Below are 15,832 nucleotides of genomic sequence, written 5' to 3' on the forward strand. Positions count from 1 at the left end.
TTCCCTGTGTCAGCTCCCTCGTGTGAGGGCTCACTTTCTCTGCTTCTTCTGCAGGCAGCCAGCCTCCAACTTTCTGACCTTCCTAACCTTCCTGCTGCATCTTCTATTTAGGTGTGGAGTTTGTTGTGCCAGTCTTGGATCCCTCTCTGGTTCATGGACTCGGATGTGGATGTTATGCAGTTGAAAACATGGGACAGCGTGAGTTCAGGGTCTGCTTAGTCTGCTATTATTAATTTTTTAGGTGTATTATTTTGGATTTTTGAGACATGGGCAGACAGACTCATCTCACCCGTGTACTTCAGGATTTGAAAGGAACGTTCCCACATTTGCTTCTAGTATTTTGTGCTTTGAAACTCTCTTTAATGAGGTACAATTTACATATAACAAAGAGCCTCAAATTAAAGGGTATAATTTGATGAGACTTGTTCTCATGGATACAGCACCATGAAGTCATATGGTTGCTCTCTAAACTTTAATCATGATCCCTTTGTGTCTAGTGCTAATGTTGCTTTTGGAGTAAGGACTTTTTTTTTTTTTTTTACGTTTTCAGATATCGCCCAGGTGGCTGAAGGCCTGCACTAGGGTACCTGCCTCCTTTTCGGATAGACTGTATTCCCGTAAGTATTGCCGTCGATCTACCTTTGGACTTTATCCTGTGTTGTATCTTTCAGTGTGTTCACTTAATTTTGTTGGAGTACTTTAATGCTGAGGGATGCATAATTGAATTGATTTTCACTAAATGCTACGAGCTGCAGTTCCAATCATGACAGATGATGCTTGACAGACAAGCATGACACCTCGTGCTTCCTGTGTTAGGTACTCAAGAGCAAGGCAGATACTTGGACACTTGAGCTGAGTATGTCACTCTGTGTTTTGCCAGCCCTCTTCCCTTCCCTGGGAGACAAGGGTCTCGTTTTGGTCACACAGAAATGTAGGTGAAGTCAGCAGAGAAGGGTCCCTTCTCTTCTCTTTCCTTTGTCTCTCAGACTCCCTGTCACTACCTTCTGCCTGTCCCTTTCCCTGACTCAATCCCCCAGGCCCACTGCTCCACTCCAGCCATGATCAGGGTGTCCTCCAGCTGCTGGCCTCTGCTCTAGCCATCGCTCAGTGAGGAAACTACAGGATGATTATGTAGTCCATGGGTCTGATCAAGAAATCTCTGCTCCTCAGAGTCCTCCTACACGTGGTGCTGTCTGTGAGGACCTGGCATTCTGGGCATGGGTCTGACCCTCACTCCTCTACCACAGTCACTGCTGGTCCCTCATCCTTCTCCACCATTAGATCTCAGCCATTTCCTAAGGACAGATACCTGTCTGATCCCAAGGCACCATGGAGTCAGGGAATATTTCCAAAATAATTGAGCATAAGCACCCCATCAATCTAGATATAGGTAGTTCCCATCGCCCCGGAAAACTCCCTCAGGCTCCCCTGCACAAAGGGTGATCTTGCTTCTATCCTCCCTCACCACCATTTCTGGCACTTTGTTTCCTGTGTGTACAGGAACCCCACTGTGTGCACTCAATGGGGAGCGAGAGTAGATGGCCCTAGAAGCAGACGCTGACACAGAGACAAAACGATGAAAGGTAGATTAGGGGACAGTAGGAAGGACAAAGTGGAGGGGACAGGATGGGCAGGGAAAGAATTTAAAATGTATATACAAACACGATTGTCTGTCACCGTGCACAGTCCTCTTCAATTTCAAAAGAGTTGTCCTATAAGGCAAAGAGATTTTGGTTTATTCCCCTGTGGTCTTATGTTTTCCTACATGCATTCTGTCTTCTGTAGTTTATCTGTGGCCTCAGATGAACACTGTAGTGTGTGGCTGCATCTGTGAGATGATGTGTAATAGAAAAAGATTGTCTTCAGATCTAGGCCTCTGAATGTACACATTCTCATAATTATCTTTTCTTTCATTGTGTGACAGGGCCCGAATTCTAATAGAAAAACGAGGGACATTGTCTTATTTTTTAAAATAGTGATTCCCACTCCCTGGGCTGAGTTGTTAACAGTCTTAGTTTAATGAACTCCCGTGACCATCTTTTTTGGAGGATCATTGTGTGGAGAGATCTTAATGGAAACTGTGAGAAGCGTGAGGGGATCCTTCCCAGAGATTTTGCAGATGCTTTATGCACTGAATGTCTTCTTTTTCTCTTGTTCTTAGAAACAAATATTACCCCTGTTTTCACAGATAACACAGCTGTCATAATATTGTGAGAGAAGTTTGAGGAGATGCAAAGCTGTAGTCAGGATGATGACAGGGGTCCAGCAGTGGTGTCATCTGGCCAGCCCTGAATTGTAGGATGACTCAGCTGATCTAGACCCTGTCTCCACTTTTCGTCTCTTCAGGGATGTGAACTTGGGCATACAGCATTTTCATAAGACCAAGTTAAATACCCCATATATCCAGGGCTCTTCCCCCCCCCCCCCAAATATCCAGAACCTTCAGGAAAATCCAGGGAGACGAGAATCTTTTTAGGTGATTACCTGCGTGCACTTTGCACTGAGAGCAATCCCACATAGCAGTTCTGTATGGACCTCACACTCCCTGCTCAGGCTGTGGCCGGAAAGACCTCCAACTGCATCTCCCTGACCCCAACACCCTCCCCTCTGCACCTCCTCAAACTCTGCTTACTGTGCTCAACTTCCCTTCTATTCCTGTATGATTCAAGGCTCCCCCGGTTTTGCCCTGGATCCTCACTGGTGTTTCCATGTTGGTGATCACAAGTAATGAATGTCCCTCTGTCACACAGGACACCTGATGCTCTAAAAGTTAGGGGTGCACTTCATTCATTACAGAACCCAACACATTGTGTCTCCAACATACCCACCAGTACTGCTGATACGTCTACTTTTGTGTAAAAACGCCTCTTTCATTTGACAAGAGAAACGTATAGCTCACTGTATTACAGGGACATGCCACTGCCCATTGTATGTATGTCCTGAGAAACTTGAGATATGCTACAGTGTCCTCAGGCAGTTTGTAGTTGGATTGCCAAGACTCACAACTATCTCTACATCATTGCCACAAAGTCAATCATGAAGAAGATGAATATACTTTACCAGCCACTCAGCCAGTTCAGGTCATCTTAACAAATAGAGTAGGTGGAGGAGGGGGATGTGGCCTATAGCCCATGATTGGTGGTGAAGGGTGGTCCGCGGGGTACAGCCTGCAAGGCAATCCTGGGAAAGGACCAGGACTCTTGCATACAAAATAGCCTGCGGAAAAGAAATGAGAGGTATGTTCATAGGACAGAACAGAGCACCAACACCAGCAAAAAGCAGAAACCCAAAGCAGCAGTGCTCATATCCTACTAGCTTCCCCACCACCAGGTTCCAAGAGGGCAGCATCAGCGCCAAAATCTCTACCCATACTTTGGGTTCCACTTACAGCTTTGAGGTGAAGAATGGATGTGATTGGGATAAACTAGTGTCCCCACGTGTCTGGAAACGTAGAAACAGCAAGGGCCCTTTTCCTAGAAGATTTATAGGCTGAATACTAAATTAACACAGTAGCATATTCCAGATAGGAAAGCAACTATGTCCAGGATCACACTCCACCCTTCATCCCCTCCACCACAGAGGCTGTTTATTGTGTCTGTGGAGAACTACAGAATGAGAAGGAATGACAATCCCAGTGTCCACACATGGAATCATACCCTCGTGGCTCAGAGCTCTGCCTCTAAGCCCCTGCCTGTGCCCAAACTACTTCTGTCCCGACAATGGGTTCTCGTCCTCTCTGGAAGTGCTATCCATGGACACAGAGACACATGGGGAGATGGGGATCCTGAGGGCCTGCAGAGGACCTGGGAAAGCATGCTCTTAGAGAAACGGGTAACCTATACATGTTAGTTGGGTTGAGCTAATTTATTTTACTTCGGAGGTACTTCTCAGCTTAAGTGCAGTACACTTTGCAGGGTAATTGTGTCCTCTGGAAAAATGAGCTGAAATTCTAAAAGACAAAATTAACACAAATGCACTTTGATGTCTGCTGTAAGTTTCCATGTTTTAGCTGTACCTGTGACACAGGACACGAGAGAACGTGCTCATGTGAACACAAGTGAAGGACACCGTGGGGACTTGCCACACAGGTAATTTTGGATTTTTTCTCTTCACAACTTAAGTTCCAGTGCATGTTTTCTATGGCAAATATGCCACCTCTTATAGTTCAGAGTGTTTGTGCCCAGGGCACACCTGAAGGGATTCTGGACAGCATGTTTACCAAAATGCTGATGGGTATGAAATTTACATTCTAAAGGACACATACAAAAATGTAAGTTGGAGTGAAGGCAGTTCGCATTTTCAAATTGTAACGATACCCACAGATTTTTCTGAGCACGTTAAAATCCTCAATAGAAGGAAACAGGAGAGGAAGACACAGCAAGAGCAAAGATTCCACAATGAGGAGATCCACAAAGAATGAGGCAAGGTAGGAGACTTCCAAGTGGAGTGTGGTGTCATCCTCCTTGATTTATTCCAGGAACACATTAGAAAAGCCCTATGGTCCCCACCTTTAGGCACTCTTAGCTGCTCAAGTTACCACAAACAGATGCCAGCTGGGAAGCAGGGAAGCCCGTAGACTCGGCAGTAAAGGTTTTGCATTTGGGAAAAAAAAAAAAAAAACAAAACAAAAAAACAAAAACAGCAGACAGACCATACGACACACAAACCAGAGACAATGGCAGGAGAGTGTCCTGTACAGAAAGATGTGGCGGTCCGTAAATACTTAGAACTGAAAATGGCCACAGCATTTACTTTGCGCTTCTTGGCAGTTTTGGCAGAGCCAGTGTCGATGTCACTCTTGGTTGTGATACCTACTTCTGGATCTGCAAAAAGCCCCAGAAGGGATGGAGGTTTATTCTGATTTGAGTAGACTGTTTGGAGGTCAAAAACAAAACAAAAAACCCTCCCCTCATACTTCCGACAACTTAAACTCTTTGTCCCACTGAGATCCCAAATTACATGCACAGAGTGTCCCACATGCCTCCCGTGATACCCAAAAAGAACTTGAAGAACCATCCCTTATAACTTGATGAAGACTCCTGACTCAGATGTATTCATCACTCATCGAACAACTATGGATGGCTGGGGGCACAACTAGATGGACGTACGTTACATTGTGCCTCATGCCTCACAGATCCCAGCACGTGGACTGTGTACAGGGCATTTCTGCTGAAGCGCTATGTCTGATTTGCTGCATACGGCCCCATTCCTTCTCTACAAGAGACGCCTGTACCAACCCATGGTGGGGGAAAAGATGAAGATGAGATCCTGATAAACTTGAGGAATTTGGTAATGGCAGCAGACACATTCCCCTTGCATCACAATGGTCTGTGGTACCGCCTCTGCACCTTGGCCCAAGACCTAACAGTAACAAAATAAGGTGAGTGTGTTTTACAAGTCAACTCCTAGTGCTCAGATCGTCTTACCAAGTGTTGCAGGTGGAGGGGTTCCGGGTGGCCCCAGGGCTGCCAAGGTTCAGGAGGTGTATGTGCCTAATAGTCCATGGGGGCGGGGCGTCTCCAGGGTAGGGCATGAAGAATCGTCCAGGTAACGGAGGAGGTCCCCAGGATCCAGACTGCCCTGCAGAACAGAAGTGAAGCTACATCCATATTCCAGACAAAAGAACCAATACCAAAAGCAGCTGTAACCCAGAGAAGAATGTGTCAGCACCTGCCACCTTCTCTGCCACCAGGATCCAAGAGAATAGCATCAGTACCTGAAAACTCTGTCCCTGCCACTGGATAGCACCTACAGCTTGGGGTAGTAGATGCAAGAGGTTAACCTACTGCCACCACACATCACTGCCCACGTCTGTGGAAGAAAATGGCAAGGGTCCTGTCCTAGAGGGTTAACAGAAGTAATTACAGACTAATGAAGTAGCATTCTCCAGACAGGCAGCCATCCATGTCCAGGTTCACCCTGCATCCCTCCTCTACAGCGACTCCAGATGCTCTGCTTTTGCTATATTAAGAACACAAAAAAATGAGTGGGAATACATGGCTCATATTCTGCTCGTGGAATCACAGCCACTCCTGGCAAAAAGTTCTGCAGCCGGACCCTCACTGTGCCTCCTCTGCTCTTCTCCCTGAGAAAGGAGTCTTCCCTCTGGAAGTGTTGTCAAAGGCCTCGGAGGCCTCTGGGGAGTGGAGGATGCCTGGAATCTTGCAGGGGAAGGAGAGTCTTCTGTGAAGAACGAGTTACTTGTGGTGAATGTCTACAAAGCTCAGATGTGTTCATCTTAATTCATAGGGAATTCTGACTTTAAGCATACTACAGGACACAGAGTCATTATGTGCAATGGAAAAAAAAGAGGGAGAAATTGACATAACAGATTTCATGCAAGTGTTTTGGTATAAAACTGGTATGTATCATGAGACTATATCAGCTCTAACAGTGACTGGGGACACAACCAGAAACTGCTCATAGAAACACAATTGAAGGACACAGTGTGCAAATTGTATTTACCTAAGGCATGGCTGGAGGATTCCAGACAAGTCATTTACCGACAAAGACGGAAAGGTGATGAGTGATGATATTGGCTTTCTCTATGACCACTCTAAATGGCACAGGGCACATAATAGAAAGTTGGAGTCATGATGTCGTTTCTAACAGGTTCATCTCCTAGCCAGAATCAAGAAAGGAAGACACAGCAGCCACACTGTTCCCACAGAGGTGAGGTCTGGAAGGGATCACCCAGGCCGGGAGACATCTGTTTGGAGTGTGCAGTCATCCTCCTCTCATTATTTCCTGAAACTCACGGAAAAACCTTAAGGTACTCAGTCTCTAAGCGCTTTTGGCTTCTAAACTTACCACAGAAAGCTGACACACTAAAAATTGAGGAGCCTGTGGGCTCCTGGGTTATGAGTGTGCATTTGGAAAAGAAAGAACAAACAGACATAGCACACAACATGCAAAACGAGACAAGGCCGGGAGAGCATACTGTACATAAAGATGAGGGTTTCCCAAAAGAGTTACAACTGAGAATGGCCCCGGCATTTACCTTGCCCTTGTCTGCATTCTTGGTACAGTCAGAGCCGCTGTAACCCACAGAGGTTTCAGCAGTTTCTCCATCTACTAAAGACCCTGGAAGGGACAGAGGTTTATTCTGCTTTTAGAGAACTGTGCGGAATGAAAACAATCCCTTAACTCATTCCGCAAATATCTTAAACTTTTCCCTACAGTCAGGTTCCTGACCAGAGGCAGAGGGTATCCCAAATGCCTCAGGTGACCCCCCCAAGGATAAGGGGGAGAACCGTCCCCTCACCTTGATGAAGACCTCACGGTGCCCTAGTTCATGTTGTTTCATAATTAATCACATAACTGTGGACAGGTCAGGCGCAACTAGCAATTTAGAATTCACCAGTAAAACAGTTTTCTCACTATACATCATGGGAAATCACGATTTCATTACAGATCAGGAATTAGTCTGAGGATGCTTGGATTCAGCATCCGACTCTTAATTTTGGCTCAGGTCACGATCTCACAGCTTGTGAATTCAAGCCCAGCGTTGGGTTCCTCACTGACAGTGTGACGCCTGCTTGGCATTCTGTCTATGTGTCTCTCAAAATAAATAAACTTAACAAAAAAGAATAACATTGAGAACACTGGTTTGGTGTATATCCTCAATGAGTCCTCAACAAGGGTGCATTTCTTCAGGCAATTTGTTCAATCTCCCAGCTTATCTACAAGCTGCCTTCCACAGCAGTTATTATATAAGGAAAGACTAATTTGACGCTATTGAGAAAAGGAAAACTGCGAGAAGTTAGCAGTGAAGCTGCAGAGTTGCACTGATACCATCAGAGGACTAAGCTAAGCTTTATGGAACTTGAGTGGACGGATGTAGGGCTACAGTTCCCAAAACAAACCAAAAGAAAGACTTTTCAAACTAGTGAATAAATGACCTTCTCCTCAAAAAGTCTTCACATTATATCCGGGTGGGAAGAAAGTTTCCAGGCTCTTCAGACAGGGGGATGCTAGAGGAGGTGGGAGGGTCACTGTCAGAGGAGGGGCATGAGCTCCACCAGTCACAGGGACAAGTGCCTCACTGTCTGTGGCACCAGAGGACAACACCCTTCTGTCACCCCTTCAGACCACCTGCCGTCCTTAGTGCGTGTGATTCTTTCCAGACCACACGATGATCACACACAGGAACAGGCTGCACAGCAGAAATTGGACTGCGGCACATCACAACGTGCTCCTTACCTCTCCTTGGAGGGTTCTTGCAGTGATTGGTTTCTGCCTCGTGTATCCCTCAGGCAGCCTCTTTGCTTCCATCCCGTCCAGTCTTGGATACAGAAAAATAATGGACTTCTATAAGAGTTGCAACACCACGTCGTCTACTAGACAACTAACAGTGCAGGCGTCATCCCTGGAAACACCCATAAAAACGCAAGTCAAATGACCACACCTGTATTTCAAGTAAGCGACCTCCCTGCCCTGCTCCACCATCTCCCTGTCCCAGATCTGAGTCTTGATCTGGGGGAGAAAAAACACATCCACCTTCAGTCGGAAGGTGGTGCCACACTGTGCACCAAAGAAAGAGGAGGAAACAAGAAAACACTTACCTAGTTGTCCTGAGCATTCTTCTCATGAACTGCAAGCGGAAAAAGCCAACAATGAAAAGCCCGTGGTTAGGGATTCCAAGGGCCACTACACTCACCCGCGTGAGGTGCTAAGGGTTCAGTATGTCAGGCAGAACTCAGGTTACCTGGTATCTAAAGGTGAGTTCTGCCTGCTGCAGCTCTTCCCGTGTTTGTTCAATTTGTTGCCTGTGAGTTACAATTGCTCTTGTCAGATAAGGCCCAATATTGGGTATGATTTTAAATAAGCTGCCCACGTTCCCAACAACCTCATATCTGTCCCCTGATACAATTTATTCTTACACATGAAACACTTTGCCCATGATTATCAATGTACAGTAGGATCAAAGCTATTGTTACATCCTTTCCTTGCTCATTATCCCATGCCTGTAGGGTTCAGAGTTCATAGAATTCCTTCCCATTTTCAATCTTTCTCTAACTCATCATGTGACAAGTGTCTTTTATCATAAAGATCTATTCTTCTATAACTTATATCCTCACCATGTTTCCCAGGCTTGCAAAGACGAGGGCCATGAAATGGCACTACCACGTTGATGGGTATGATTCATTGTACGACACACTGCTTTCCTACAGATGATGACACTTGACACCACCCCCGAGGAATGTTAGCATGGAGAAAGTTTCCACACAGTCTGGTCACTACTTGAGATCTGCAAATGTTTAGAAACTTAATTATTTTATTCTTTCTAAAACTTACCTTTTTTTATCTGTTAATACTCTACGAGCCCCGTGTCAGGCTCTGTGCTGACAGGTCAGAGCCTGGAGCCTGTTTCAGATTCTGTTACATCTCTCTCTGTCCCTCCCCCACTCATGCATGTGCTCTCTCTGTCTCAAAAATAAATAAACATTAGGGAAAAAAAAGAAAATAGCTACAGAAGAAATAAACAAGTACAAGTGAGTTCAGCTAGTAATTACCAGGAGCTCATGAAACGGCTGTTATTTTTTGGTTTTTAATCTTTTTGAAAAGTTTAAAGTCAACATATGCAAACTCCCGGACTGTGAAATTATGACCTGAGCTGAAGTTGGACGCTTAAACGACTGAGCCACCCAGGCGCCCCTTCTGTAGCTATTTTCAAATTTTACCTGCAGCTGCTAGCTGATTCTTCTTTGCCGCCAGTTCACAGTGTCATTTAAAGCTTCCTAAGATGGGAAAGATACATACACAGTCAGGAACAAGGTCCAGAGGTTCTCCCTTTTTACCTCCCAGCACTCTTGAAGGCCTATGCAAATATCCCTTCCCCCACTTCTCCCATAAATGCACAGACTGACAACCGAATCAGAGAAATTAAGTGAACACTCCATTTAAGTTCAAGAAAATTCAACTTCTGTCTGCTGCCACGTCTCTACTATTGGAACTGTCTTTCTAGTTCTCGTTTCCTCTCCTTTATCATAAAGTCATCAAATAACATTGCACTTTCTGCCTTCCCAGAGTTGGTCTTTTGTTTGATATGGCGAAGACTCATTTCATCAGTGAGTGAAAAACCGTATCTTACCAACTGTACCCATTAGGATGAATCAAGGGATCATCACTACTCTTACACCTCCATGGGGAGCCCTGATTCTCAGTCCAAAAGTTGTACCATGACACAGGCAATCACCTGAAAGACGACCTTCCAGAATATGGTCTCACTAACATTGCAGCCCACTCCCAGACATCGCTAGCGTTCAGGACTTGCAACCCCTGCCTCCATCTTCAAAAGGCCATTCTTAGAACAACATCATCTCCTGACGTACAACCTGATATGAACTGTCCCACAGTCTGGGTTTACTTCCAGGAAAGAGATTTCAGGTGGAAAACTCTCAACTTCATGGAGCCAAATCTACTTTAACAAGACTCATTCCATTGATAGTGAAGGCAGCAGAAGGCAATGCTTGGCAAGGCTGGGTTGCTGTGTTGCCCTCAGACTATTTTCTTTGTGGTGTTGACTGAGATGGTTTCAACTTGACACTTGATGTACTCAAGAATCATACGCAAAATTGAAAATCTCTTAGCAAATGACACAAAAGCACTAGACAGAGAAAGGCACATGCATTTCCTTCTGGTCTCTCAGGCAGTCCTTGGGCAAATGCTTGCTGGAGTGGTTGTAATGTAGTGGCTCTATTGTAAGAGGTTGAAGATAGAGAGGTGGTCAGGGGGCTGTACCCACTCACAGAAAGAGCTTACGAGTTAACAAAAACAGGATGCCAGTGAGAGCAAGCCCCAACCCCAGCTGTGGGAAGGACGAACATAAAGGTGAGTCTCCAGGGAAGAGAAGACTTCACTTTCCAACACGAGTGAGGGACTCTAAAGTCCCCCATCTCCTCCTGAGAACAAAAGGAAATACTGTACAAAGGAGGAAACATGTGACTGAATGCACCAAGTATCTGACAACCCCACAAAGACACACAAGACCAAGATGGAGAAGAAGGAAGCCCAGGACAAAGCCAGCCTGGCAGTTGGACCCAAACTCCCTAGGACTCATCGTTGATGTGGGGTGCATACATTTGAATGGCAAAGAAGCTGAACAACTTTATGGGCACAGACTTAGAAGTAAACAAGTGTAGTTCAGGGGAGGCCAGCAAAGATGATCCCTAGTGAAGCTGCGGACTTTGGCCAAGACTCAGAAAAGTTACACTTGAAAAATCAGGGGACAGGAAACAACTTGACTTTCTTAGGGATTGGGCCTGCAGTGAGCAATCTCACTGGCATAATGGATGCAGGGATCCAGTACTGCTGGTACTCCTACCCACTTTCCAGAAAGCAACTTCCATTGTTTCTGCAGCAAGAGAATTCATTTTTTTCCCCACACATTTTTGACCCATGTCTGGTCCTGAACAAAAATGACCTAATTGCTGGGTGACAAAACAGTGTGATGCGATTGAAACCTATAGGACAGTGTAGATGGATCCAGAGTGGATCCAGGTATTAACGTTATTAATGATGGTACCTTCCCTCTGCCGCCCCCAAAACATGACACAATGTGTGGCAAGCACTTAGGAGAAAGGAAAATGCAGGTTACGTCACAGAAAGCAAGGTAGGAAGGGAAGGTCCAATTCTACTGAATGCATTGGGCAAAAATACTCTGGACCCAGTTCCAAAAGAAATACAATTATCTCTACTGGCTGCCATGTTCTCCCATACAATACGGTCCTTGTGACAGTTCTCACATGAACATCTTACTTTTCTAAATTTTTTTAACGTTTATTCATTTTTTGATAGAGACAGAGTGCGAGTTGGGTAGGGCCAGAGGAAGATATAGAATCCAAAGCAAGCTCCAGGCTCTGAACTGTCAACACAGAGCCCGACATGGGGCTTGAACTTATGGACCGTGAGATCATGACCTGAGCCAAATTTGGACGTTCAACCGACTGAGCCACCCAAGCGCCCCCATCTTACTTTTTTTGTAGGCACTTTTCTTTGTTCATAGAATTCTTCCAGGTTATGTGCTTTCTCTTTCAGCTGTTTGACTTTTGCTTCCTTTGTGGCTTTCACAGACCTCAATGCATTACACTTGTCTTCCAGGGCGTTTTTATTTTCTGGAAAAAAAAAAAGGTGTTTGCTTGATAAACATGCACATGACCTGAGTCTTGATTTTGGTGAGACACAAAAAGCGCAAGAACCATGAAGTCATGAAAGTATTCTTTCCCTTACCAATGCAAAGTCATTGCCATCATATGGGGATTTCTACCCTACAGAAAATATAACTTCTAGTTGACAGTTATTGGACGTCAAGGCTCTTAGCTCTACATCCTCGAATTCAACATTGGCACCTTGTGGTTAAGACAGATATGAGGAAACTTTCATGGAAAACTGATCACACAACAATTTGTACCTCACACAGCAAGATCGTGCATTGCAATCAACAAACACTAGAGGCATGAATATAACTAGAAGACAAAGATGATGGAAAATAGTTCATGTCTAACAACTCATGGCTTTCTTAGTGGTGTATGTATGTATGCATGTATGTATGCCTGTTTATCCCCCATTCACGTTGAAAATTTACTATTCAGCATTCAGAGAGAAAGAGACTATTGCGCACCTGGGTGGCTCAGTCAGTTGAGCATCAGATTCTTGATTTTGTGTCAGGTCACGATTGTAGGATCATGTGATCCAGACCTGTGTTGGGCTCCACACTGAGTGTGAATCCTGCTTAAGATTCTCTCTCTTTCCCTCTCCCCCACTTGCATGCCCCCTCGCTAAAATTAAAAAAAATCATAAAGCATAATTTAAACATATTTTTTAAAGGGAAAGGATTATACACTTTGGCTATCACCCTTTCTCTCTCAACTATATTTGGGTATTTTCTACATATCTTGGAGGGCAGAGTTGAATGATGTGATAATTACCAAGTTGTGAAAATAAAAGATAACTCCTAATCCTTGAAATAGCAAATCTCTTCTTGGCGGTCCTAGTAAAATTCCAGCTCATTGGTCAGAAAGAGTTTTGGCTCCCAGAGGCCCACTGTCTACTGTGGTAAATGGCAGACAAATATGCTGTGCTCACTTCACCCAATGAACAAAAACCCTCCAAAGCCAAATTACGGTAAAACTCAGCAGCCAACTCTTAACTACTTCCTGATTCTTCACATTTCTTTCTCTCTCTCTGAGTTTGCAAGGTAGCAAGTGCACTTTGAACGGTGTCATTTAAAATGTCACTAAAGTGGGTGCCTGCGAGGCTCATTCAGTTAAGCATCTGACTTCAGCTCAGGTCGTCATCTCATGGTTTGTGAGTTTGAGCCCTGTGTCGGACTCTGTGCTGACAGCTCAGAGCCTGAGGCCTGCTTTGGATTCTGTGTCTCCCTCTCTCTCTGCCCCTGTCTCTCTCTCTCTAAAATAAATAAACATAAATAATTTTATGTTTACTTGTACTCAACAAGTACAAAAAGATAGAGATCATACCATGTACAGTTTCAGACCCCAATGCTATGAAACTCTAAATCAACCACAAGAAAAAATTTGGAAAGATAACAAATACTTGTAGACTGAAGAACATCCTATGGAACAATGAATAGTGGAATGCAAGCTGCTGCAGCCACTCTGGAAAACAGTACGGAGGCTCCTCAAAAAGCTAAAAAGAGAACTATCCTACGACACAGCAATTGCAATACAAGGCATTTATCTAAGGGATACAGGTGTGCTGTTTTGAAGGGACACATGCACCCCCATGATTATAGCACCATGATCAACAATAGCCAAAGTATGGAAAAAGCCCAAATGTCCATTGATGGATGAATGGATAAAGAAGATGGTGTGTGTGTGTGTGTGTGTGTGTGTGTGTGCACGCGTGTGTGATGGAGTATTACTCAGCAATCAAAAAGAATGAAATCTTGCCATTTGTAACTACATGGTTGGAACTAGAGGGTATTCTGCTAAGTGAAATTAGTAGTCAGAGAAAGACAAATATCATATGACTTCACTCATAGGAGGTCTTTGAGACACAAAACAGATGAACATATAATGGAAGGGAAACAAAAACAGGGAGGTGTACAAAAGAAGAGCACACATAAATATGGAGAACAAACATGGGGTTACTGGAGGGGTTGTGGGGGGGATGGACTAAATGGGTAAGGGGCACTAAGGAATCTACTCATGAAATAACTGTTGCACTATACGGTAACTAATTTGGATGTAAATTGTAAATAATAAAAACTAAAATTAAAAAAAAAAAGAATGAATGGGTGAACCAAGAAGTTAAAGGGAAAATTAAAAAGTACATGGAAGCCAATAAAACTGATAACACCACAGTCCAAAACCTCTGGGATGCAACAAAGGTAGTCATAAGAGGAAGTTTAGCAATCCAGGCCTTCCTAAAGAGGGAAGAAAAGTCTCAGATACACAACATAAGCTTATACCTTAAAGTAATAGAAAAAAGATCATCAAATAAAATCCAAATACAGAAGACAAGAAATGATAAAGATTACAGCAAAAATCAATGCTTTCAAAACTGAAAACAAAAACAAAAACAAACAACAACCCCCCCCCACACACACACACAAACAGTAGAAGAGATCAATGTAACCAGAAGCTAGTTCTTTGAAATAATTAATAAAATTGATAAACCACCAGCCAGTTGGATCAAAAAGAATAAGGAAAGGACCCAAATAAATAAAATCAATAATGAAAGAGGAGAGAGCACAACCAACACAGGAGAAATACAAACAAGAATAAGAGAATATTATCAGCAATTATATACCAAATAAAATGGACAATCTGGAAGAAATGGACAAATTCCTAGAAATACACAAACTATGAAAACTGAAAGAGGAAGAAATAGAAAATTTGAACAGACCCATAACCAGTAAAGAATTGAATTAGTAATCAAAAATCTCCCAAAAAAAACAAGAGCCCAGGGCCAGATGGCTCTCCAGGGGAATTCTACCAAACATTTAAGGACGAGTTAACACCTATTCTCTTGAAGCTGTCCCAAAAATAGAAATGGAAGGAAACATCCAAACTCTTCCTATGAGTTGGCATTACCTGGATTCCAAAACTAAACAAAGATCCCACTAAAAAGTAGAAGTATAGACCAATTTTCATGATGAACATGGGTGCAAAAATCTTCCAGAAGATATTAGCCAACCAGATCCAATGATACATTTAAACTTTATTCACCACTACCAAGTGGGATTTAACCTGGAATGCAAGGCTGGATCGATATCCACAAAATAATCAATGTTATTCATCACATCAATAAAAGAAGGGACAAGAACCACATGATGCACTCAATAGATGCAGAGAAAGCATTTGACAAAATACAGCATCCTTTCTTGATAAAAGGGTTCCACCAAAAAACTGTTAAATGATCCATGAATTCAGCAAAGTGGCAGGGTATAAAATTAATGCCCAGAAATTAGTTGCATTCTTATACACAAACAAAGAAGCAACAGAAAGGGAAATCACAGAATCCATCCCGTTTACAATTGCACCAAAACCCTTAAAATATCTAGGAATAAATCTAACCAAAGAGGTGAAAAATCTATACGCTGAAATCTATAGAAAGATTATGAAAGAAATTGAAGATGACAAACACACAAAAATGAAAAACATTCCATGCACCTGGATAGGAAGAACAACTATTGTTAAAATGTCAATAGTACCCAAAGCAATCTATATATTCAACTGAATGCCTATCGAAATAACACCAGCATTCTCCACAGAGTTACAAAAAACAATCCTTCAATTTGTATGGAACCAGAAAAGACCCCGAATAGCCAAAGCAATCTTGAAAAAGAAAACCTAAGTAGGAGGTA

The 15,832-nt window shown here is 43.6% G+C and overlaps 1 protein-coding gene and 1 long non-coding RNA gene across 14 annotated transcripts in view; one reads left to right on the forward strand and one right to left on the reverse strand.

Moving 5' to 3' along the window:
- KLHL20 (kelch like family member 20) overlaps positions 1 to 15,832 on the forward strand; it is a 142,360-nt gene that overhangs the window by 14,445 nt on the left and 112,083 nt on the right. For 4 of the 12 annotated variants that reach the window (XM_047840430.1, XM_047840426.1, XM_047840429.1 and 1 more), the window contains exons 1-2: positions 2,218 to 4,088; positions 6,613 to 6,772. The gene's annotated coding sequence lies outside the window, so the exon portion shown is untranslated. Of the gene's footprint in view, positions 1 to 550; positions 618 to 2,217; positions 4,089 to 6,612; positions 6,773 to 15,832 lie in introns of those variants that run through there. The other 8 variants (XM_047840433.1, XM_047840436.1, XM_047840438.1 and 5 more) reach the window with 5 other exon arrangements.
- Positions 8,568 to 10,389, reverse strand: LOC125155297 (uncharacterized). Of its 2 annotated transcripts, XR_007148126.1 has the most exons (4): positions 10,199 to 10,389; positions 9,684 to 9,740; positions 8,708 to 8,768; positions 8,568 to 8,593 (listed from the first exon to the last, which is right to left on the reverse strand). It is a non-coding gene; the product is annotated as an uncharacterized LOC125155297 (long non-coding RNA). The 2 variants fall into 2 exon arrangements; XR_007148127.1 differs by lacking the exons at positions 8,568 to 8,593; positions 8,708 to 8,768 and adding an exon at positions 9,089 to 9,250.

The sequence above is a fragment of the Prionailurus viverrinus genome, chromosome F1 (assembly GCF_022837055.1).
Source record: "Prionailurus viverrinus isolate Anna chromosome F1, UM_Priviv_1.0, whole genome shotgun sequence".
Lineage (NCBI taxonomy): Eukaryota > Metazoa > Chordata > Mammalia > Carnivora > Felidae > Prionailurus > Prionailurus viverrinus.